The sequence below is a fragment of the Aquarana catesbeiana genome, linkage group LG01 (assembly GCF_042186555.1).
Source record: "Aquarana catesbeiana isolate 2022-GZ linkage group LG01, ASM4218655v1, whole genome shotgun sequence".
NCBI classification, from domain to species: Eukaryota; Metazoa; Chordata; class Amphibia; order Anura; family Ranidae; genus Aquarana; species Aquarana catesbeiana.
This window is the reverse complement of record NC_133324.1, coordinates 894,211,016-894,233,943: the sequence shown is the minus strand read 5'-3', so window position 1 is coordinate 894,233,943 and position 22,928 is coordinate 894,211,016. Positions and strand designations below refer to the sequence as shown.

At 43.5% G+C, this 22,928-nt stretch overlaps 1 long non-coding RNA gene across 1 annotated transcript in view; it reads left to right on the top strand.

Annotated features, from left to right (window-relative positions):
• Positions 1-15,207: 15,207 nt before the first annotated feature.
• The window catches only part of LOC141125427 (uncharacterized), a 70,437-nt gene continuing 62,716 nt past the window's right edge, over positions 15,208-22,928 (top strand). Inside the window, exon 1 of the long non-coding RNA XR_012241381.1 lies at positions 15,208-15,370. This is a non-coding gene — a long non-coding RNA (uncharacterized lncRNA). The remainder of the gene's footprint in view (positions 15,371-22,928) is intronic.

The window sequence follows — 22,928 nt, the reverse complement described above, 5'->3', positions numbered from 1 at the left end:
TAATGGACAAGAAAGTCCAAAATTCTCCTAGTATAGCAATAGTCTGCATCTTGGGGTCAGGATTTATGAGAATCCTGAACCTTTGCTATAGTAATTGTGCCATTTACGGTAAAGTGTGACAACAGAGCTTGCAGTCAAATGTTTTGCATGGACTATGGCAGTGCCCTTGGATTACTGCACTAAACACATGTCTAAAGGGGTTTGTAGAGTCAAACACTCCAAGGGCTCTACTCATATGCTGGAATCAGGTGCTGGCTTGGAGCCTATCATTCCTCTACACATAGCTCAGTATAATCCAGTGGTCTCCAAACTGCGGCCCAGGGGCCAGATGCGGCCCTTTGCTTGCTTTTATCTGGCCCTTGGGGCACTATTTCATTCACTGACACCAACAATAGGGCATAATTCCACCCACTGACACCAATGAAGAGAAACTATTCCTCCCCTAGACACCAATGATGGGGCACAATTTCTCCCAATGACACCAACAATGAGGCAAAATGACACCAATGATGGGACACTATTCCTTCCAGGGACACCAACGATGGGGCATAATTCTTTCCAGGGACCCCAATGATGGGGCACAATTCCTCCCACTGACACCAACAATGGGGTATTATTCCTCCCACTGACACCATTGATGAGGCACAATTACTCCCATTGAAACAAATGATGGGGCATTATTTTTTCCCCACCGACATTGGAACCTTTTCTACTCCCAATGGCCACAGTCCGGCTCCTCTAAAGTCTGAAGGACAGTAAACTGGCCATTTGTTTAGAAAGTTAGGAGACCCGTGGTATAATCCAAAGAAGAAAATGTAGACTGATGATGTCTTCACAGGCAAAACTTGAAGGCAAGATTAATTAATTGTAGCACCCTGGGGTTTAGTCAGGGAGCTCCTCACAAATTTACTTGCCAAGAGTGATCATCTTGGTCGATTGATAGAGATTTATTGATTTCTCCCTTGTTTGGCCTTGTTGCACTTTTCTCTTCTACCACTAGGTGGCCGGGAACTTGGTGGTACAAGATATGAAAAAGGCAACCCAAGGTCAGGGTATGGGTATGTGGGGTATCTCGACCAATGGGGAGAGGTTTTCTTGAATCCCTTGGCCTGCTGGGAGAACTTATATATTCGGGTGAGGTCAGGTGATCGCTGTTCTGTGCCACCTGGATGGCTGTCTGGGTGAAAATGAATGCAGCCATCAAATATAAGAACTGGTAAGCTGCAATATAATAAATGTTTCTTTTTGGGTTTAATATGATTTTAACTCAAACAAAACTTCCCAGTGCCCTCCTCATTATTACATAGAAGGGGAAACTGAAGTAGGATTTTTGAGCAAGTAAAAAAGCGAAAAGGTAAGCAGCAATTTTTAAATATTTTTTGAAAAGTTAGGCTATATGAATGGGAAGATGTAACAAATATAAAGTAATTGTCCACATTTGGTAAATACACTTTAACCACTTGCCGACCGCTGCACGCCGATATACGTCAGCACAATGGCAGCGGTGGACCAATGGGCATACCTGTCCGCTGGTCTCCCAGCGATCGTGTCATGGAGCTGCAGAACGGGGAAGTTCCTGTGCAAACAAGGCATTTCCCCGTTCTGGCTTTTGTCATGACAGAGATCACTGCTCCCTGTCGTCGGGAGCAGTGATTGCTATCATGTGAGTGGAAGCCCATCCCCCCCACAGTTAGAATCACTCCCTAGGATACACTTAACCCCTTCATCGCCCCCTAGTGGTTAACCCTTCCCTGCCAGTGTCATTTACACAGTAATCAGTGCATTTTTATAGCACTGATCGCTGTTTAAATGACAATGGTCCCAAAATAGTGTCAAAAGTGTCTGATGTGTCCGCCAATATGTCGCAGTCACGATAAAAATCGCAGATCACCGTCATTACTAATAAAAAAAAAATAATAAAAATGCTATCCCCTATTTTGTAGATGCTATAACTTTTGCGCAAACCAATCAATATACGCTTATTGTGATTTTTTTTTAACCAAAAATATGTAGAAGAATACATATCGGCCTAAACTGAGGAAAAAATTATTTTTTTTATATAATTTTGGGGGATATTTACTATAGCAAAAAGTAAAAGATTGCTTTTTTTTCAAAATTGTCTGTCTTTTTTTGTTTATAGCGCAAAAAATAAAAACCGCAGAGGTGATCAAATACCACAAAAAGAAAGCTCTATTTGTGGGAAAAAAAGGATATCAATTTTGTTTGGGTACAACGTCGCACGACCGCGCAATTGTCAGCTGAAGCGACGCAGTGCCAAATCGCCAGAAGTGCTCTAAGCACCTGTCATTTAATAAAAATCCAAAATGCTGTCTCCAAATTGCACATTGCAAGCTATTATAAACAAGAGCAGCTCCTTATAGAACTCAATGTATTATCCTGCTCAAAAAAAAAAAAAAAAACTAGAAAGGTAAGATATATTTTTTTTAATTATTTTAAGTCATGCTGTGTGAATGGGAACACATAACATCAGAGTTTCTCAATTTTGAATGCAAAGGTGGAAACACATGTTATTGTAGAGTAAGGAGGCCTGCAGGGAAGGGTTGATGTGGAAAGAGACATAGATGCTTGCCAAGTCCAGGGGTTTGGTTGGATGCAGACCCTAGTAATGGAGGAGGACAGCTGTGAAAAGACAACAGCAAGGTGTGATGCCTGAGAAGCCATGGAACAACACCGCCGGGTTCCTCCACCAGTCATCCATTACCAGGGAAGCGCTCCTCCGTGTTAGCAGTGAAAACAGTGCGCACCTCCTTCCAGGCTGCCTGGGAAAGGCTGATAGATGATTAATTAGTCCTCCTCGCAGGAACATTTGCTACATTTGCAAGTTGATTTATCAGAGACCCAGATTGCATTTTGCTCAACAAGCACCGGCACATTTCGGCTCTTCCACCGATCCAGACATGTCAGCTCTGGCTGCCTGCTTCCCAGAAGTCTCATTTACACATGGAATAGGAGGAAATTAGATTTACTGAAATTATTTCAAGTATAACTCCAGTCTAAGCAGTTTTTCAGCAGATATTAATGCCAGAGATGTATTAACCTCTAAAAAAAAAAAAAAAAAAAAATTTTTAACCACTTCAGCCCCGGAAGATATTACCCCCTTCCTGACCAGAACACTTTTTGCGATTTGGCACTGTGTCGCTTTAACTGACAATTGCGCGGTCATTGACATTGTACCCTAACAAAATTGATGTCCTTTTTTTCCCACAAATAGAGCTTTCTTTTGGTGGTATTTGATCATCTCTGCGGTTTTTATTTTTTGCGCTATAAACAAAAAAAGGGCCACAATTTTGAAAAAAAAAAGCAATATTTTTTACTTTTTGCTATAATAAATATCCCCCAAAAATATATATAAAAAAACATTTTTTTCCTCAGTTTAGGTCGATATGTATTCTTCTACATATTTTTGGTTAAAAAAAATTGCAATAAGCGTATATTGATTGGTTTGCGCAAAAGGTATAGCGTCTACAAATTAGGGGATAGTTTTATGGAATTTTTATTATTAATTTTTTTTTTATTAGTAATGGCGGCGATCTGTGATTTTTATCGTGATTGCGACATTATGGCGGACACATGGGACACTTTTGACACTATTTTGGGACCATTGTCATTTATACAGTGCTATAAAAATACACTGATTACTGTGTTAATGACACTGGCAGGGAAGGAGTTAAACACTAGGGGCGATCAAGGGGTATAGTGTGTCCTAGGGAGTGATTCTAACTGTGGGGGGGTGGGCTACCTAAGACATGACAGCGATCACTGCTCCCGATGACAGGGATCTCTGTCGTGACACAAAGCAGAACAGGGAAATGCCTTGTTTACATAGCATCTCCCCGTTCTACCTCTCCACACCGCAATCACAGGCCGCCGACGAACATCAAGTTCCCGGGACACGAGGGCACGCTCTAGAAAGGCGGCAAATTTAAAGGGACGTACCTGTACGGCCATTTGCCTACCTGTGCCATTCTGCCAATGTATATGTGCGTGCGGCGGTCGGCAAGCGGTTAAAAGGCAATGATGTAACCCCCTAAAAGGTCGGCTTCAAGCTGAGCACTCAGACCTCTGATCTCCCTTTCTCCCTTATACTTTTTCAGATGTCTTCCGTCTGGTCGCATGATGTCTGGATGCTCGGCCTAGAGATGGACAATGGGAAAATGTGTTTAGTTTTGTTTCAGATTCATTAATTAAGTATTCATATTGTCATATTCTTTACCGGACTTCATTTTGTATGTTCAGATTTGTTTCATTATATTCATTGTTCCGAAAATATTCGTATTTTCAGAAGTTATTTCGGAAGATTGGCTATATTCATTATAACATGTTCATTTCAGAAGATTACTTATGCAACCCACAAAGAGAAATGCAGTGAGCTGATTTTGATTCGTAACGAAACAATTTGCACATGTCTAACTTTGCCTCCTTTGCTGTCCTCCTGTGTTGGGCAGGTCCTGATTGCTCCACTTATGGACATTCAGTGGCATGCCCACCCCAGCACCCCTCTAGATCCATCAAACAATCAACTGAGCAGCGCTAAGACAATCTAAACACACTTCATGTGCATAAATAGTATTTTGATGATACCACACAGATATCACTCCATAAGTGAAACCACAAAACATACAGTGCAATAACAATTAAAAAATATTTTTGAAAAATTGAAAAACAGTGTTCATACAAAACATATAATATAACTTGCAAAAAATAAATTAAATGCAAAATAGTCCTTAAGGTGAAAAAATCCCCACAATAAAGTGTGTATTCTCACCTGAACCAGTGCGACCACTACAACTAAATAGGGTCAGAAACAGCTTTTTAGTCTCTCCAAGGGCTACACCAAGGCAACTCCAGAACTCCACTCCACTCCTTGCTCCCAAGTAGCTGGTATTGGCCAATGATAAAAAAGTAGAGAAAAAAATGATAGAGCTTATATTATTTAAAAAATATATTTATTTGCATAAAAGGCGATAGCAGGGTACTCACATTTTTCTGGTGCTACAAGTGCACCAGTCTATAGACAGCCAAGATATAATCCGTCTTTTGGAATCACCTTTCTTGTTTCACACAAGCTCCGCTGGCACTAGCTAAACGCTAGTTCCTAATGCTGTGATCGTCCGTGCTCCTCACCAACACATGTCGTATATCCAGCCCAGTCTTTGGCTCCTCCCCCTCTCTCCAACCCCCTTTCCCCCTTTCTCTCTCACCCCCCCTCTGTCTCTCTTACCCCCTCTCTCTATTTCTCACCACATCTCTCTCTCATCCCCTCTCTCTCTTACCCCCCTTTCTCTTCTCTCCCCCCTCACACCCCCTCTATCTCCCCCCCTCTCTTTCACTCACTCTCTCTCTCACATCCTCTCTCTCACCCCCCATCTCACCTTCCCTCACCTTCATCTCTCTCCCCCCCCCCATCTCACCTTCCCTCACCTTCCTCTCTCTCACACCCCCTTTCTCATCTCCCTTCCTCTCTCTCTCTCTCTCTCACACATCCTCTCTCTCCCCCCCCCATCTCACCTTCCCTCACCTTCCTCTCTCTCCCCCCCCATCTCACCTTCCCTCACCTTCCTCTCTCTCACCCCCCCATCTCACCTTCCCTCACCTTCCTCTCTCTCACCCCCCCATCTCACCTTCCCTCACCTTCCTCTCTCTCACACCCCCTTTCTCATCTCCCTTCCTCTCTCTCTCTCTCTCACATCCTCTCTCTCACCCCCCATCTCACCTTCCCTCACCTTCCCCTCTCTCTCTCTCTCTCTCTCACCCCCTCTCTCTCTCACACCCCCTTTCTCATCTCCCTTCCTCTCCCCCCACATCCCCCCCTTCCTCTCTCTCTCTCCCCTTTATTCATCTCTCTCCTACTTTTCCATCTCTTTCTTTCCCCCCTATTCCTATCTCTCCTCTTTCTTCTCTCTCCCCTCACCCCCTCTTCCTCTTTTAGTTCCTAATAGGAGTTTCTGTCATATTTTCGGTTCTCAGTAAAAAAAATGTGTTCTGTCAGCAGATTTTCCATGTTTTGTACAAAGTAATAAAAAAATAAAAGTAAAAAACTGCTGACACTGTCCACTTCTCTACTGACACCAACCTCTGCCCTATTAACACCGTGATTTTTGGAGAGGGGGGGCGCCGAATTGAGTCTTTGCCCCGGGTGAAAAAATGTCTAGTTTTGCCACTGCATATGGGACACATTCTATCCTCACTGCAGCTCAATAACGTTGGGCAGCAATTAAGCGAGGCATGCTCCTGTTAATATGTCACTGTTCTCTGCAACAGCGGTGAGCCCAGGGTGGCATAATGCTGAGCTTCCACGGGGTGGATCCTTGACAAGAAGTGGGTTGAATGACACTAAAGCTGGCCATAGACAGTTTGAATCTTGCCGGTTCAGCAGGAATGGCAGCTGAGGTTCGAACTATGTATAGGCAGCCTGAATTTACCCAAGTTGATAGATCGATCAACGTGGGTACAACCAGCTTGCCGGATTTTACATGTGATTATTGCTAGCAGCTGTTATAGCCGTTTCTCATATATATATATATATATATATATATATATATATATATATATATATATATATATATATATATACAGCTCCACAGGAGGGATTCCCCTGTCAACACTGTCTGTGTTGATGGGGGAATCAAGCAGATTTCTTTCCTGCAACCCATGGTGATGATGGACACTGTATTTGGTGCAGTTGTGCATAGTAACTAATCGGCTTCTAACTTCAGCTTGTTCAATTAAGCTTTGACAATAAAACCTATAAGCTTATCAGTTACTACAGTATGCACAGCTGCACCAGATTCTGTATGCACGGGTTTTAGTAAATCTTCCCCTAAGTATTATTCAACTACTAAGAGGACCACCAACACTGGAGAGTGATGAGTTTGCAGAGGACAGCACCGAGGAGAAGGTGAATATTGCAGAAAGCTGATTTTTTTATTGAAAAAAACCTGGGCAATAATAATTTCAACTTCCTCCAGAAGATGGGGATGATGGGGATGCGCTCTAGGTAACCTGCTCTGACAAAGATTCAGGCTGCCATTCCAGACAACCTCCTTCTGTCACACTGATATAGTAGCTTTAATAGGTTCTGCGTTGCAGGGTGGGTGACATTAACTATTCTGCTCATACTTATTCGGGAACCATTCAAGGTAGGGCCCATAGCATTACCCCCCTGGTTAGACCTACAGCTCTGTAATTAGCAATGCTAATGATCCACACTGATCGGAGAACTCTAATTTTGACTCAGCACAAGGTGCATTGGACCTCTGCAGAGAAACCACCGCTTCCACACAAAGAGCTAGGTCCTTCATTACAGAATGTTGGCAGGCTTTTCTACACAGGCTGCTTCCTTAGGAATTGGAACTGTAAAACTTTGCACAACGTTTGTTTTCATGCATCTGGGATGTATTTAACTAATTAAAGTTTATTTGGGCTTTAAAAACGTTCAACCTACCTGTAGTCTTTAGGGACACAGACTGTAAAATGAAAAAAATAAAATAGGGAATGGCATAGACATATACTATGTCCAAAGATGGTACTGTCCTCTCTGGTATGAATGGGTTACAAGACAGGCACCGGTGTATAACACTCCTATGTATGAAAGCTCATACATTGGCTAATAACTAGATATTGAGAGTTTGACAGCACCATAGATCAACTGACCCTAAAATAGAAAGCCTCCCTTAATTACCCATAATGCTCCCTTCAGAAGTATGGTCAGTGGCCTGGATGTGGGCACCAATAATAAAGGTTTGCAGTGTCATAACGCACCGTGCAGCGTATAGGTCACAAGGCCCTCCGTAGATGAAATCATTGATAGCTCTATGTTCTCAGCACTGCAGGCGTATATCACAGAGATGAGCAAGGTAGAAGTTACCTCAGCTTTTAATCCCGCTTTTAATGAAGTCATCGGGTCTCTCTCAGCACAAAAAAAAAATCTTACTCTGTTCTTCTTCGGCTCATCAGTGTGCTGCTTGATGTATGACGAGAAGGTGAAATCAAATGGAATTGCTCTACCTTCCAGTGTCTGTGAAATCCACCGGGAGATGAAGAAGCAAGGAGGTGTCAATTGAGTAGTCAGAGATGGATGAGATCCTGGTCGGTAATAGACTACCAGACATGGGCTAAGCGTCTTCCAACATCTACCATGTCCTTCTGCATCTCTCTTTCATTCAATCATTGATTCTAAAGCAGAGCTCCAGACAACTTTTAGAAAATATTATTTAGTTCAATTACGTAAATAGTCACTTAACAGAAAAATCATACATTTTTTTTAAACTGCTAGTGCTACTTAAAAAAAGATTATTAACCTTTGTTATCTTTCCACAAACTACTGCACAACCAAGACCAGACCAAGAGTGGGACTTTGGGAACTTTTAGCCAATCAGGGCCTATGGACTTGCACACTTCTGTCAATCTAAAATGTTTTTAGACACTGGGGGATGAGGGAGATATTAAAGAGGTCCAGTCACTTCAGAAGGCAGAAGGAACCATAGCATGAGGCTGGATTGCAGGTATTCATTACACCCAAAAGGATTGGATATCTGCAGTGGCTGGGAATTGGCAATACACTAAATAAATATTACTGTGAAGGACCCTAAAGCTGTCTATACGCGGAATGAATTTCACCCAGTTCATGATGAACCAGGTGAAATTTGAACTGTGGGTGACCCTGTCATCATCCTCCTGTCCGACATCCTATGATCTGAAAATCGTTGGAGTTGGGCAAGAAATTATTGGTCAAACGGTGGTGTTGTGCTACACTATGTGATTTATTATCATTTCTCTGTGTGTATAACTTGGTTATCATTGCTCTGGGTCTTTAAGGTGTTTTTTGTTGTCTAAGCTGAAAGCTTTCTCCCACCATACTTCTGTATATCCCCTCCCCTTTCTTCTCTCTGGTTTTATTCCTCAGTATTCTGCCATACTGTGCACATCTTTCCATGTGGCTTACAACATGAACGTTTATCTAACTATGACTATCCTTCATTAAACTAAACATTTGAAAGGCTTCAATGTCTGTCTCCTCAACACTGAGTTTATTCATCAAGTTAAACTGTCTGAATTGATGCAAGGGATAAGTAGATCACCAGGTTGTATAAGCAATTTTTGAAGCTGGAGATAAGCTTATGGCCTTGTAGTTGAGTCAGAACAAGTGGCTAAATCCAATTAAATGCAGCCATTGTTCCTCCATTCATACTGTTTAGTTATCTTACAGTGCATGGCCAGCTGTACTGTTAACAATTAAAAAAAAAAACAGAATTACCTGGAAAAGAGATCAGTATTCTGGTGCCAGTGCTACCAGAGCCCAGTCCACTCAAGAAGAACCTGCTGATGTCTGTTGGGAAACCAACACTTCACACATTGTACATCCCCTTAGCTTCCTGAAGCTCTCACTCCCACTCACCAACCTCCACATCACTACTGTGTCCAGTAATAACTCCCACCTTGCTAGTTCTCTTTTTAACCCTACCTTTCTCCTTTTTTGGAATTCTGGATGCTATGTCAAGGCTATGGAACCACAGAAAGAATGTATTCACTACTATACAATGATGGCAAGAAGATACATGGTTAAAATAACAATACATGTATCTGAAGGATAACCTACCCCAGTCATGGTAAAACCTACCCCAGGTTGGCAAAAACGACCAAATTAGTATCCAATGCATGGCCAAAAACATCTCTAAAAGACTACTATTTTGGGACATTAGAATACTGCAGGTGACCACTCTCCGTTGAGTTACCACCAAAATGCCCCAAGGGCAGTGAACACTCATCCATCTGCTTCATACTTATAATGAAGTGCCTATACATACTTATTTTTTGCCATGATTCCTACTTTTCTGTATAGGCATCCACATGTCACTAAAAATATTAAGCCACTCTACAGGACTTTAATTTATTAGTTTACAGTTTGCCCAGAATGCTGGGCTTTTAAAGCAAAAACGGAAAAGAAGGGGAGGTTGCATCAGGACCCCACAGTCTAGGGAGGCATTACATGATAGTTTCTATCTGTATTCTTAGGACTTCACCCATATTTAAAATATTTTAGATTTCTTTACTCCAGTATCATTTGATCACATTAATTGCTCCCTGCCCATTCAAAGATGAAAGCCTGCATTTTGGCCGAATTTATCATAATTTTTATAATAATGAAAACATTTCCAAACTATAATTAGGCCACAAAATATTTATCAAAGCTATGGAACAGGAAAGAGATTTAAATAACTGGGTATATGTTTGAATTACCTGCATTAGCTCTGACGATGACTAATTTTATTTAATTTAAAACAGGAATTGTAAAGAGGCAGGAAGAGTCATTATATCGACTGAAAAGTAACGCGTTACATGCCGGACCATAAGTTATGAATTTTACTCTCGGTTTTAACGGTTGCAGGTAGGACTAGAGTGATTGTATGTGCTAGTTATGTTTTTTTACTTAGTCACACATAGACTAATAATCCGGCAAGGCAAACCTGTTATTAAGAAATAAATAAATAAAAAAAACATAAACCCACCCCTACACTTTAGACTTGTTACTGTATCCCAGCCATTCTGATTCTGCTGGCATTCAGTAAAAATTCCAATAATTCCAGATATAGGATATGTTATAAGGAGCCTACCTTAAAATAATGCATTGCATTAAAGCTTGCAATTACTTTACATTTCAAGGTTAAGCAAGTTTGCAGTCACTATGTCTCCAAAGGTACTTCTTAAAGCAGAGCTCTACCCCCATCCCCCCACTTCAAAAATTCAAAGTCAGCAGCTATAAATACTGCAGCTGCTGCTTTATAATATTAGGACACTTACCTATCCAGGGGTCCCGCAATGTCGGAACCCCAGCCAATTTTTCACCCGGCTCTTGGGTGCTGCCGCCGCCATTCCTTGTAAGTGAAACCGGCAGTGAAGCCTTGCAGCTTCACAGCTGGTTCCCTACTGCACATGCGCCAAGTGTGTTGCGCTTTCTGAATGGCCTGGTGGCGGGGGAAGGACAAGGGGGCCAGACTTCCTGCAACAAGGTCTGCGGCGAGGTCTCCCGCAAATGGGAACGGGTACCTGTCAAAAACAGGTATCCGCTCCCCCCCGAAAGGTGCCAAATGGTGCACAGGAGAAGGGAAGGAGGCAGATAAGCCGAGCTTCCACCTTTGAGTGGAACTCCGATTTAAAGCAGACTTGAACTCAAGAAGTGAAGATTCGCTATGTCATAGGGAACATTTAGAAATGTTAGTTGTGCCTAAGCAGTACCCTGAAAATGTGACCCTTTGTCTTGAATTCCAACTGAAACAATAGCAGCACACTTGCTAGTATGTCAAAGTGTCTAGGCACTCTTGTGTCTACAGCCTCATAACTATGTCAGAGATATGGTGATGTCACGCCTGATTTCCTTACTGGAGACTTTGACATAAGGAAGCAAAGCCCTGCCAAGATGGCCACCTACACACAGAGACACAGTGTAGAACAGGGCATGGTAAGTCAGTAATAGGGAAACATCAACTGCAGGAATGTCAGATTCTTGGTCCCCTGCTGAACTGAGTGGTTCAGTCTGCTGCTGCAATGTCAAGTATTGATGCTGAGGTCAGCAGGAGGAACCAGTGAGCACAATAATTTTCTGGAGCTTTCGATGTGGTGCTAAAATCTACTTCCAAAGGCTGCATTTGATGGCATTTTGTGTACCATAAACAAAAATAATTCATAGCCCTTTCCGGTCAGCAGGAGCCCTTTAAAACTTTGTAATGCCCGAAGAGTCACTTGAGCTTCCCAACCTGGTCCCACCCAACCGACTCCCAATCATAAAGCGTGACCGGGAACTGTTGGTAAAAGTGCCAAGGGATACCAGTTGTAGCAGCCCAGCACCATGCTGCCATATATATATGCAATAAGGGGTAGGTAGGATATTGCCCATTAGACACACAGAGCGTGACTTGGCCTTGCCCCTACTCCCTCCTTACTGGCTGGGATTGATAGCAGCGAGAGTCAATGACTCCTACTGCTGTTTCTGAACCGAGAAGGGAGAGAGCCAAGAGAGGAGCTGCTCTGGTGCACATCGCTGAATCCAGATTGGGGGGGGGGGGGGGGGCAACTGCTTGCAGAAGGTTTTTTACCTTAATGCAGAGAATGCATTAAGATAAAAAAAACTTCTGCCTTCAGAACCACTTTAACCTTCCTGCCAGGATCACCAGGTAATATTTTAATAAAAGCTGCAGATTTTAAAATATTGAAAACTACTTTTGCAATTCAATAATCATGTTAAAGTTTATTTAAGATTTAAGTGATTGGGATCTACTTTAAAGGAGAAGTACAGCCAAAGCTCATTTGGCTGTACTTCTCCTATGGATCACAGGAGTGCAGTCCATTCCGTTTTCAGCAGACTGCTGGCTGAAGTCCGCTGTCTGCTGATGTCACAGAGCCGGTTCTATCTGGGGGGGAAAGATCACGACCATATGGTCAGGATCTGCCCAGAACCCTGGACTGGCACTTGGATCAGCCTAAGCCAGCCACTCCCACCATCTCCACAGCCCAGCGCTTCAGTAAGCATCAGGGGGCAGAGCAGAGTGCGGTGACTGACAATCACCAGCTCTCTGCTCAGGGAGCACTGAGAACCGAGCGATTGGCGGTGTTTGATCATTCAATTCTCAGCCTTAGAGCCAGTGGGGAACAAGTGCAGCATCGGCCAATGCTGCATCCACCTAGGTAAGTATGATTTTTAAATTTAAAAAATGCCCATACTTCTCTTTTAAGTAATGCACTACAAGTTCAATTTTATGCTGCCAACCCTCTAACCACATTTACTTTGGCTAATAATATAATAATTTATACACCTTTTATAATAGAAATAATTGATGTACATGTGGTAAAATAATAATATACTTCTCGTATTTGCTTTGAAGACTCACATGAGAACAAAGCCATGCCAATATTATGAAACAGACTTCAGGTTATGTTGCCTTGCTGCATTTGTACTGATTTTGCAACGTATACAATTAGTTTGATTGGCTTGGCTCCATTTCAAAATGAAGGGTGGCTTTAGGTTTTGTTCCCACTTATGTTGCTGTACTGCTGTGCTCTCCCGGGGGGGGTGGGAAGAACTAGAGGTATTTAGCTATGTTGAAGACACCCAAATCTATCTGTCCTCCTCATCTCACCCCTCCTCTTGCATCTCGCAACTTACAAAGTGACATATTGGTGTGAATGTCCACCACTTCCTCAAACTAAATCTTTCTAAAGCTGAGCTCATAATACTTGCATGCCCTCCCAGACTTTTGTATCAAGATCAATAATACAACTATTATTTCTCTCTGCTCATACCAGGATGTTAGATGTTTTCGTAGGTTCTGACCTGTCCTTTCAGCCCCATATCCAATCTCTGTCCATATCTTGTAGGCTTCACTTCCATTGCATTTCCAAAATATACCCCTCCTTAAAGTGGGCCTTTAATAATTTTCAACTTTCCATCTATTAAATATTCTGCCCTTGTTGTTTTAACTTTGGGTAGTAAAACTAAAAAAAAAATGTTTTTCTGCAAGTAAATACCTTATACAGCCCACTTCCTCTTTCTTGTCTGGTCATTAGCTTAGGCTTATGACATCATGCACATCCCTCTCTTTCTCACTCTCGTGAGAATTTGCCAGGAAGGGGGGGGGGGGGGGTGAGTCATAAGAGGGCCAATGAGAACTGCAGAGCTGGCTGGAGGTGTGTGTCTGTGCAAATCCAGGAAGTGAACAGGCAGCAGCTTCAGCTGCCCACACTTAAAATGGATGCAGCCTGACTTAGTAAAGGGAGATTTCTGCAGCATATTTGGCAAGTACAGTATATATATATATATATATATATATATATATATATATATATATTTTTTTTTTTTCCTTATTAAAGGGGGCTCCCAAATTCCGATAAGCCCCTTGCCGCAGACCCCGACAACCAACGGCCAGGGTTGCCGGTAAAAGGCCCTTGTCCTCATCAACATGGGGACAAGGTGCTTTGGGGTGGGGGGGCGCAGGGCCCCCCTGCCCCAAACCACCAACCCCCCATGTTGAGGGCATGTGGCTTGGTATGGTCCAGGAGAAGGGGGGGCGCTCGCTTGCCCCCCTTTCTTGACTTGCCGGGCTGCGTGCTCGGATAAGGGTCTGGTATGGATCTTTGGGGGGGGACCCCCATGCCATTTATTTTTGGTGTGGGGGTTCCCCTTAAGATCCATACCAGACCGAAGGGTCTGGTATCATCTTAGGGGGGAACCTCACGCAAGTTTTTTTTTACATTTTCGCGAGATTCAAGATTCTCAGCACACAAGTGGCACCGCAAGTTGGATCCTCTTGATCCGACTTCTGGTGCGACCTCTATTCAAATCAATGGGCTCCCATAGGGAACCATTGATTTTGAATAGAGACAGAGAAACGCGGCTGAAAGCCAGCGCGGAGTAACGTGCATTGAATTCAATGCAAAACGCGGATAAAATCGCGTTTTTAACGACACTTTTTTCCTGGCGTCTGTACTGGCTATACAGCCCGTTTTTTAAAACGTCCGTGGGCATGGAACCTTAAGATTACACAGGGAGGCAAAACAGGCATTCATTTATTAATTTATCTTTGGCTGTGGGAACACATTACACTGTTTTGCAGCCCCCCATACACAAAATAAGGGTAAACTGTAAAAGGCAGCGCGGGTTAAATAATTGTCTTCACAATAATCATTAATGCACTCTATAAGCCTTGATTATTTGCAAAAACTCTGCCGGTGTCAGGAATACATACCGGGCTCCAGATTTGGATGTTCACGTGTATAAGGACTTACCATTAAAGTTAAACCAGAATGCTCTTTTGAAAGTTTCAGGTTGCCAGCTTTACATGCAGAACATCCAATTACAGTTGGATCGATGACAAGAATGTTAAGAAAGGGGATTATTACATGTTACTGAGCAACAAAGTGTCTTGTAGTTGCTAATACGTGGAATATAGCAAAAGGGAGATCCAGGGAGTTTTATGCTTTTATGGACCTGTTGGAGCAAACCGGACCACACTTTATAAGGCTTGATTGCCTTCCTCTGGATCAACAGCGGACTTCGAATTTTGTTGTTTTGGATCAAGTCGATGAACAAGTGTCTTTTGAACATAACTATGCAACTATGTGTCTCCACTCGTTAGTTCATGCACATTGTGTAAACATTGTACTTTTGTGCTACTACTTCATACCGGAGTTATGATTAAAGACCCATAGTGGTATAAATCATGTCAAAAGACCCATGCTGTATAGAGCATTTTAGAGCAGGTTTTACCCTAGCATACTGCTGACATCTTTTTTGGAACATGTGAAACAAAGAGGAGTGCTATTTTTCGTCCCAGACTGCAGAAGGATTCTGAGAATGGTATACTGAACTGCATGCTTTCTTTTTTATTTTTTGGGTGAGGAGGAGGGGGGGAGTGGACAGTGTCAGTGTTTTTTTAATTTTATTTTTACAATTTTAAATACATTACATTTTTTTATTATTATTATTTCTTTTTTATCAGCCTTGTTGGGGGGGGGGGGGGCTTTGGTGAGATATCGGGGGTCTAAACACCCTGACATCTCCCCTTTTGAGACAGATTCCCAAGTCCTTTTCTCTGTAGCCACAGCTGCACTGAAAATGAATGGACAGGAGACAGAGGCTCCTCTTCATTCATAAAATGAGACATCGTAAATACAGATTATGATGCTCAGTTATGAATGGACAGTGATCACTGACTCTGTTCATTCAGAAAAGGAAGGAGCCGGTAAATGACAGATTTACCGGCTCCTTCCTCCTCTTTCCATCCTGACAGATCCGGGACAGGGGGGGCAGAGAAGGACAGAGGGGGACCGGAGGAGCAGGGAGGACACGGCGGTGAACCAGAGGAGCAAGGAGGACATGGCGGGAGACCAGGGGAGCACGAAGAGGAGGATACAGGGGGCAGCCAGGGGTGATCAGTGTGGCAGTGGGAGGAGTTACAAGCACCGATCTCCCTGTATAGGGAGCCCCTTCTCCCCCCCGCCCTTCAAGTGTTAGCTGCTTTATTGAACTCTATACAGGGAGATCGGTGCTTGTAACTCCTCCCACCGATCATCCCTACAAGCACACCTGCAAATACTCAGTATCGGCGTTCAGATGGGATCTGGGGTGAGATGAAGAGATGAGCTTGCCAAGGAAAGAGCCGGGCTTCTCCTCCCAGCTGAATAGGAAGTGGCTCCTGAGACCTGACTGGCCGGGAGTCGTAAGACTCCCGGCCAATCGGGTCTCAGGACCTGCTTCTTGATTGGCAGGGAGGAGAATCAGGAAGACAATAGCTAATATTAATTCACTATTGTAACACAACTGGGTGGGCTCATGGCGCAGTGCTCTGTGCCCGGAGCCCACCCTTTTTTGAAGCCAATTAGAGCCTCTGGCACTAATCATGTGCTTAAAAAAAAATCCCATTGGAGTCCATATGTCCAGCACCCTGCATGTAGTTTAGGGGCCGGGCACATGGATTAGAGGGCAGCGCCCCTGCGCCCTGTAGGGATGAGCCGCCACTGTATATATATATATATATATATATATATATATATATATATATATATCATACACACACACACACACACATTCTTAGAAAAAAACCCTAAACATTTTAAAATATAATAAAACAATAGACAGTGTCAGTAAGAGATTGGTGTCAGTATGGCAGTGGATGGTGTCAGTAGTTTTTTTATTTTTTCTATTATTATTATTTGTTTACAATTTTATTTTTTAATTATTCATGACAATATTATTTTTTATTTTTTTTAGGAGCCCCATTACATAGTTACATAGTTACAGAGTAGGCGAGATTGAAAAAAGACACAAGGCCATCAAGTCCAACCTATGTGTGTGATTTTATGTCAGTATTACATTGTATATCCCTGTATGTTGTGGTCGTTCAGGTGCTTATCTAATAGTTTCTTGAAAATTATTGATGCTCCCCACTGAAACCACTGCTTGTGGAAGAGAGTTCTATATCCTAACCGCTCTTACAGTAAAGAACCCTCTATGCAGTTTAAGGTTAAAACACTTTTCTTCTAATTTTAGTGAATGGCGCGTGTCTTATTAAATTCCCTTTCGCAGAAAAGCTTTATCCCTATTGTGGGGTCACCAGTACGGTATTTGTAAATTGAAATCATATCTCCTCTCAAGCGTCTCTTCTCCAGAGAGAATAAGTTCAGTGCCAAAACCTTTCCTCATAACTAAGATCCTCCAGACCCTTCATTAGGTTTGTTGCCCTTCTTTGGACTCTCTTCAGTTTCAGTACATCCTTCCTGAGGACTGGTGCCCAGAACTGGACAGCATACTCCAGGTGCGGCTGGACCAGAGCCTTGTAGAGCGGGAGAATTATCGTTTTATCTCTGCAGTTAATCCCCTTTTTAATGCATGCCAATATTCTGTTTGCTTTGCTTGCAGCAGCTTGACATTGCATGGTCCTTTATCCATCCTAGATTCCCCCAGAGGTTCTTTCCCCCAGTGTATAGATTGCATTCATATTTTTGCCACCTAAATGCATTATTTTACATTTTTACACATTAACCCTTTCATGACTAAGCCTATTTTTGAAATTTGGTGTTTACAAGTTAAAATCCGTATTTTTTGCTAGAAAATTACTTAGAGTTCCCAAACATTATATATATTTTTTAGCAGAGAATCTAGAGAATAAAATGGAGATTGTTGCAATAGTTTATATCACATGGTATTTGTGCAGCGGTGTTTTAACCACTTAAGGACCGCCTCACGCCAATGTACGTCGGCAAGGCGGCACGGGCAGGCAAAATCACGTACATGTACGTGATTTGCCTCCCGCGGGTGGGGGGTCCAATCGGACCCCCCCCCCGCCGCCCGAGGCGGTCCCGTTTGGTCCCCCGGCGATCGGAGATGAGGGGGAGGCCATCCGTTCGTGGCCCCCCCCTCGCGATCGCCGCCGGCCAATCAGATCACTTCCTTTGCTGCTGTATGCTAAACAGCAGCAAAGGAAATGATGTCATCTCTCCTCGGCTCGGTATTCCGTTGCAGCGCCGAGGAGAGAAGACATCAATGTGAGTGCACCAACACTACACAACACAGTAGAACATGCCAGGCATACAAAACACCCCGATCCCCCCCCCGATCGCCCCCCGATCCCCCCCCAATCACCCCCCCCCCTCCCTGTCACAAACTGACACCAGCAGTTTTTTGTTTTTTTTTTCTGATTACTGCATTGGTGTCAGTTTGTGACAGTTACAGTGTTGGGACAGTGAGTATTACCCCCCTTTAGGTCTAGGATACCCCCCTAACCCCCCCTAATAAAGTTTTAACCCCTTGATCACCCCCTGTCACCAGTGTCGCTAAGCGATCATTTTTCTGATCGCTGTATTAGTGTCGCTGGTGACGCTAGTTAGTGAGGTAAATATTTAGGTTCGCCGTCAGCGTTTTATAGCGACAGGGACCCCCATATACTATCTAATAAATGTTTTAACCCCTTGATTGCCCCCTAGTTAACCCTTTCACCACTGATCACCGTATAACCGTTACGGGTGACGCTGGTTAGTTCGTTTATTTTTTATAGTGTCAGGGAACCCGCCGTTTATTACCGAATAAAGGTTTAGCCCCCCGATCGCCCGGCGGTGATATGCGTCGCCCCAGCGTCAGATTAGCGCCAGTACCGCGAACACCCACGCACGCAGCATGCGCCTCCCTTAGTGGTATAGTATCTGTACGGATCAATATCTGATCCGATCAGATCTATACTAGCGTCCCCAGCAGTTTAGGGTTCCCAAAAACGCAGTGTTAGCGGGATCAGCCCAGATACCTGCTAGCACCTGCGTTTTGCCCCTCCGCCCAGCCCACCCAAGTGCAGTATCGATCGATCACTGTCACAAGGCACTAAACGCATAACTGCAGCGTTCGCAGAGTCAGGCCTGATCCCTGCGATCGCTAACAGTTTTTTTGGTAGCATTTTGGTGAACTGGCAAGCACCAGCCCCAGGCAGCGTCAGGTTAGCGCCAGTACCGCTAACACCCACGCACGCACCGTACACCTCCCTTAGTGGTATAGTATCTGATCGGATCAATATCTGATCCGATCAGATCTATACTAGCGTCCCCAGCAGTTTAGGGTTCCCAAAAACGCAGTGTTAGCGGGATCAGCCCAGATACCTGCTAGCACCTGCGTTTTGCCCCTCCGCCCGGCCCAGCCCAGCCCACCCAAGTGCAGTATCGATCGATCACTGTCACTTACAAAACACTAAATGCATAACTGCAGCGTTCGCAGAGTCAGGCCTGATCCCTGCGATCGCTAACAGTTTTTTTGGTAGCGTTTTGGTGAACTAGCAAGCACCAGCCCCAGGCAGCGTCAGGTTAGCGCCAGTACCGCTAACACCCACGCACACACCATACACCTCCCTTAGTGGTATAGTATCTGAACGGATCAATATCTGATCCAATCAGATCTATACTAGCGTCTCCAGCAGTTTAGGGTTCCCAAAAACGCAGTGTTAGCGGGATCAGCCCAGATACCTGCTAGCACCTGCGTTTTGCCCCTCCGCCCAGCCCAGCCCAGCCCACCCAAGTGCAGTATCGATCGATCACTGTCACTTACAAAACACTAAACGCATAACTGCAGCGTTCGCAGAGTCAGGCCTGATCCCTGCGATCGCTAACAGTTTTTTTTGTAGCGTTTTGGTGAACTGGCAAGCACCAGCGGCCTAGTACACCCCGGTCGTAGTCAAACCAGCACTGCAGTAACACTTGGTGACGTGGCGAGTCCCATAAGTGCAGTTCAAGCTGGTGAGGTGGCAAGCACAAGTAGTGTCCCGCTGCCACCAAGAAGACAAACACAGGCCCGTCGTGCCCATAGTGCCCTTCCTGCTGCATTCGCCAATCCTAATTGGGAACCCACCACTTCTGCAGCGCCCGTACTTCCCCCATTCACATCCCCAACCAAATGCAGTCGGCTGCATGAGAGGCATTTTCTTTATGTCCTCCCGAGTACCCCTACCCAACGAACCCCCCCAAAAAAGATGTCGTGTCTGCAGCAAGCGCGGATATAGGCATGACACCCGCTATTATTGTCCCTCCTGTCCTGACAATCCTGGTCTTTGCATTGGTGAATGTTTTGAACGCTACCATTCACTAGTTGAGTATTAGCGTAGGGTACAGCATTCCACAGACTAGGCACACTTTCACAGGGTCTCCCAAGATGCCATCGCATTTTGAGACCCCCGAACCTGGAACCGGTTACCGTTATAAAAGTTAGTTACAAAAAAAGTGTAAAAAAAAAAAATATATATAAAATAAAAAAAAAATTGTTGTCGTTTTATTGTTCTCTCTCTCTATTCTCTCTCTCTATTGTTCTGCTCTTTTTTACTGTATTCTATTCTGCAATGTTTTATTGTTATTATGTTTTATCATGTTTGTTTTTCAGGTATGTAATTATTTATACTTTACCGTTTACTGTGCTTTATTGTTAACCATTTATTTGTCTTCAGGTACGCCATTCACGACTTTGAGTGGTTATACCAGAATGATGCCTGCAGGTTTAGGTATCATCTTGGTATCATTCTTTTCAGCCAGCGGTTGGCTTTCATGTAAAAGCAATCCTAGCGGCTAATTAGCCTCTAGACTGCCTTTACAAGCCGTGGGAGGGAATGCCCCCCCCCCACCGTCTTCCGTGTTTTTCTCTGGCTCTCCTGTCTCAACAGGGAACCTGAGAATACAGCCGGTGATTCAGCCAGCTGACCATAGAGCTGATCAGAGACCAGAGTGGCTCCAAACATCTCTATGGCCTAAGAAACCGGAAGCTACGAGCATTTTATGACTTAGATTTCGCCGGATGTAAATAGCGCCATTGGGAAATTGGGGAAGTATTTTATCACACCGATCTTGGTGTGGTCAGATGCTTTGAGGGCAGAGGAGAGATCTAGGGTCTAATAGACCCCAATTTTTTCAAAAAAGAGTACCTGTCACTACCTATTGCTATCATAGGGGATATTTACATTCCCCGAGATAACAATAAAAATGATAAAAAAAAAAAAAAAAATGAAAGGAACAGTTTAAAAATAAGATAAAAAAGCAAAAAAATAATAAAGAAAAAAAAAAAAAAAAAGCACCCCTGTCGCCCCCTGCTCTTGCGCTAAGGCGAACGCAAGCGGCGGTCTGTCGTCAAACGTAAACAGCAATTGCACCATGCATGTGAGGTATCACCGCGAAGGTCAGATCGAGGGCAGTAATTTTAGCAGTAGACCTCCTCTGTAAATCTAAAGTGGTAACCTGTAAAGGCTTTTAAAGGCTTTTAAAAATGTATTTATTTTGTTGCCACTGCACGTTTGTGCGCAATTGTAAAGCATGTCATGTTTGGTATCCATGTACTCGGCCTAAGATCATCTTTTTTATTTCATGAAACATTTGGGCAATATAGTGTGTTTTAGTGCATTAAAATTTAAAAAAGTGTGTTTTTTCCCCAAAAAATGCGTTTGAAAAATCGCTGCGCAAATACTGTGCGAAAAAAAAAAATGAAACACTCACCATTTTAATCTGTAGGGCATTTGCTTTAAAAAAATATATAATGTTTGGGGGTTCAAAGTTATTTTCTTGCAAAAAAAAATAACTTTTTCATGTAAACAATAAGTTTCAGAAAGGGCTTTGTCTTCAAGTGGTTAGAAGAGTGGGTGATGTGTGACATACGCTTCTAAATGTTGTGCATAAAATGCCAGGACAGTTCAAAACCCCCCCAAATGACCCCATTTTGGAAAGTAGACACCCCAAGCTATTTGCTGAGAGGCATGTCGAGTCCATGGAATATTTTATATTGCGACACAAGTTGCGGGAAAGAGACACATTTTTTTTTTTTTTTTGCACAAAGTTGTCACTAAATGATATATTGCTCAAACATGCCATGGGAATATGTGAAATTACACCCCAAAATACATTCTGTTGCTTCTCCTGAGTACGGGGATACCACATGTGTGAGACTTTTTGGGAGCCTAGCCGCGTACGGGACCCCGAAAACCAAGCACCGCCTTCAGGCTTTCTAAGGGCGTGAATTTTTGATTTCACTCTTCACTGCCTATCACAGTTTCGGAGGCCATGGAAAGCCCAGGTGGCACAAAACCCCCCCAAATGACCCCATTTTGGAAAGTAGACACCCAAAGCTATTTGCTGAGAGGTATAGTGAGTATTTTGCAGACCTCACTTTTTGTCACAAAGTTTTGAAATTTGAAAAAAGAAAAAAAAAAATGTTTTTTCTTGTCTTTCTTCATTTTCAAAAACAAATGAGAGCTGCAAAATACTCACCATGCCTCTCAGCAAATAGCTTGGGGTGTCTACTTTCCAAAATGGGGTCATTTGGGGGGGTTTTGTGCCACCTGGGCATTCCATGGCCTCCGAAACGGTGATAGGCAGTGAAGAGTAAAATCAAAAATTCACGCCCTTAGAAATCCTGAAGGCGGTGATTGGTTTTCGGGGCCCCGTACGCGGCTAGGCTCCCAAAAAGTCCCACACATGTGGTATCCCCATACTCAGGAGAAGCAGCTAAATGTATTTTGGGGTGCAATTCCACATATGCCCATGGCCTGTGTGAGCAATATATCATTTAGTGACAACTTTGTGCAAAAAAAAAAAAAAAAGTGTCACATTCCCGCAACTTGTGTCAAAATATAAAATATTCCATGGACTCAATATGCCTCTCAGCAAATAGCTTGGGGTGTCTACTTTCCAAAATGGGGTCATTTGGGGGGGGTTTGTGCCACCTGGGCATTTTATGGCCTCCGAAATTGTGATAGGCAGTGAAGAGTGAAATAAAAAATTTACACCCTTAGAAATCCTGAAGGCGGTGATTGGTTTTCGGGGTCCCGTAAGCGCCTAGGCTCCCAAAAAGTCCCACACATGTGGTATCCCCATACTCAGGAGAAGCAGCTGAATGTATTTTGGGG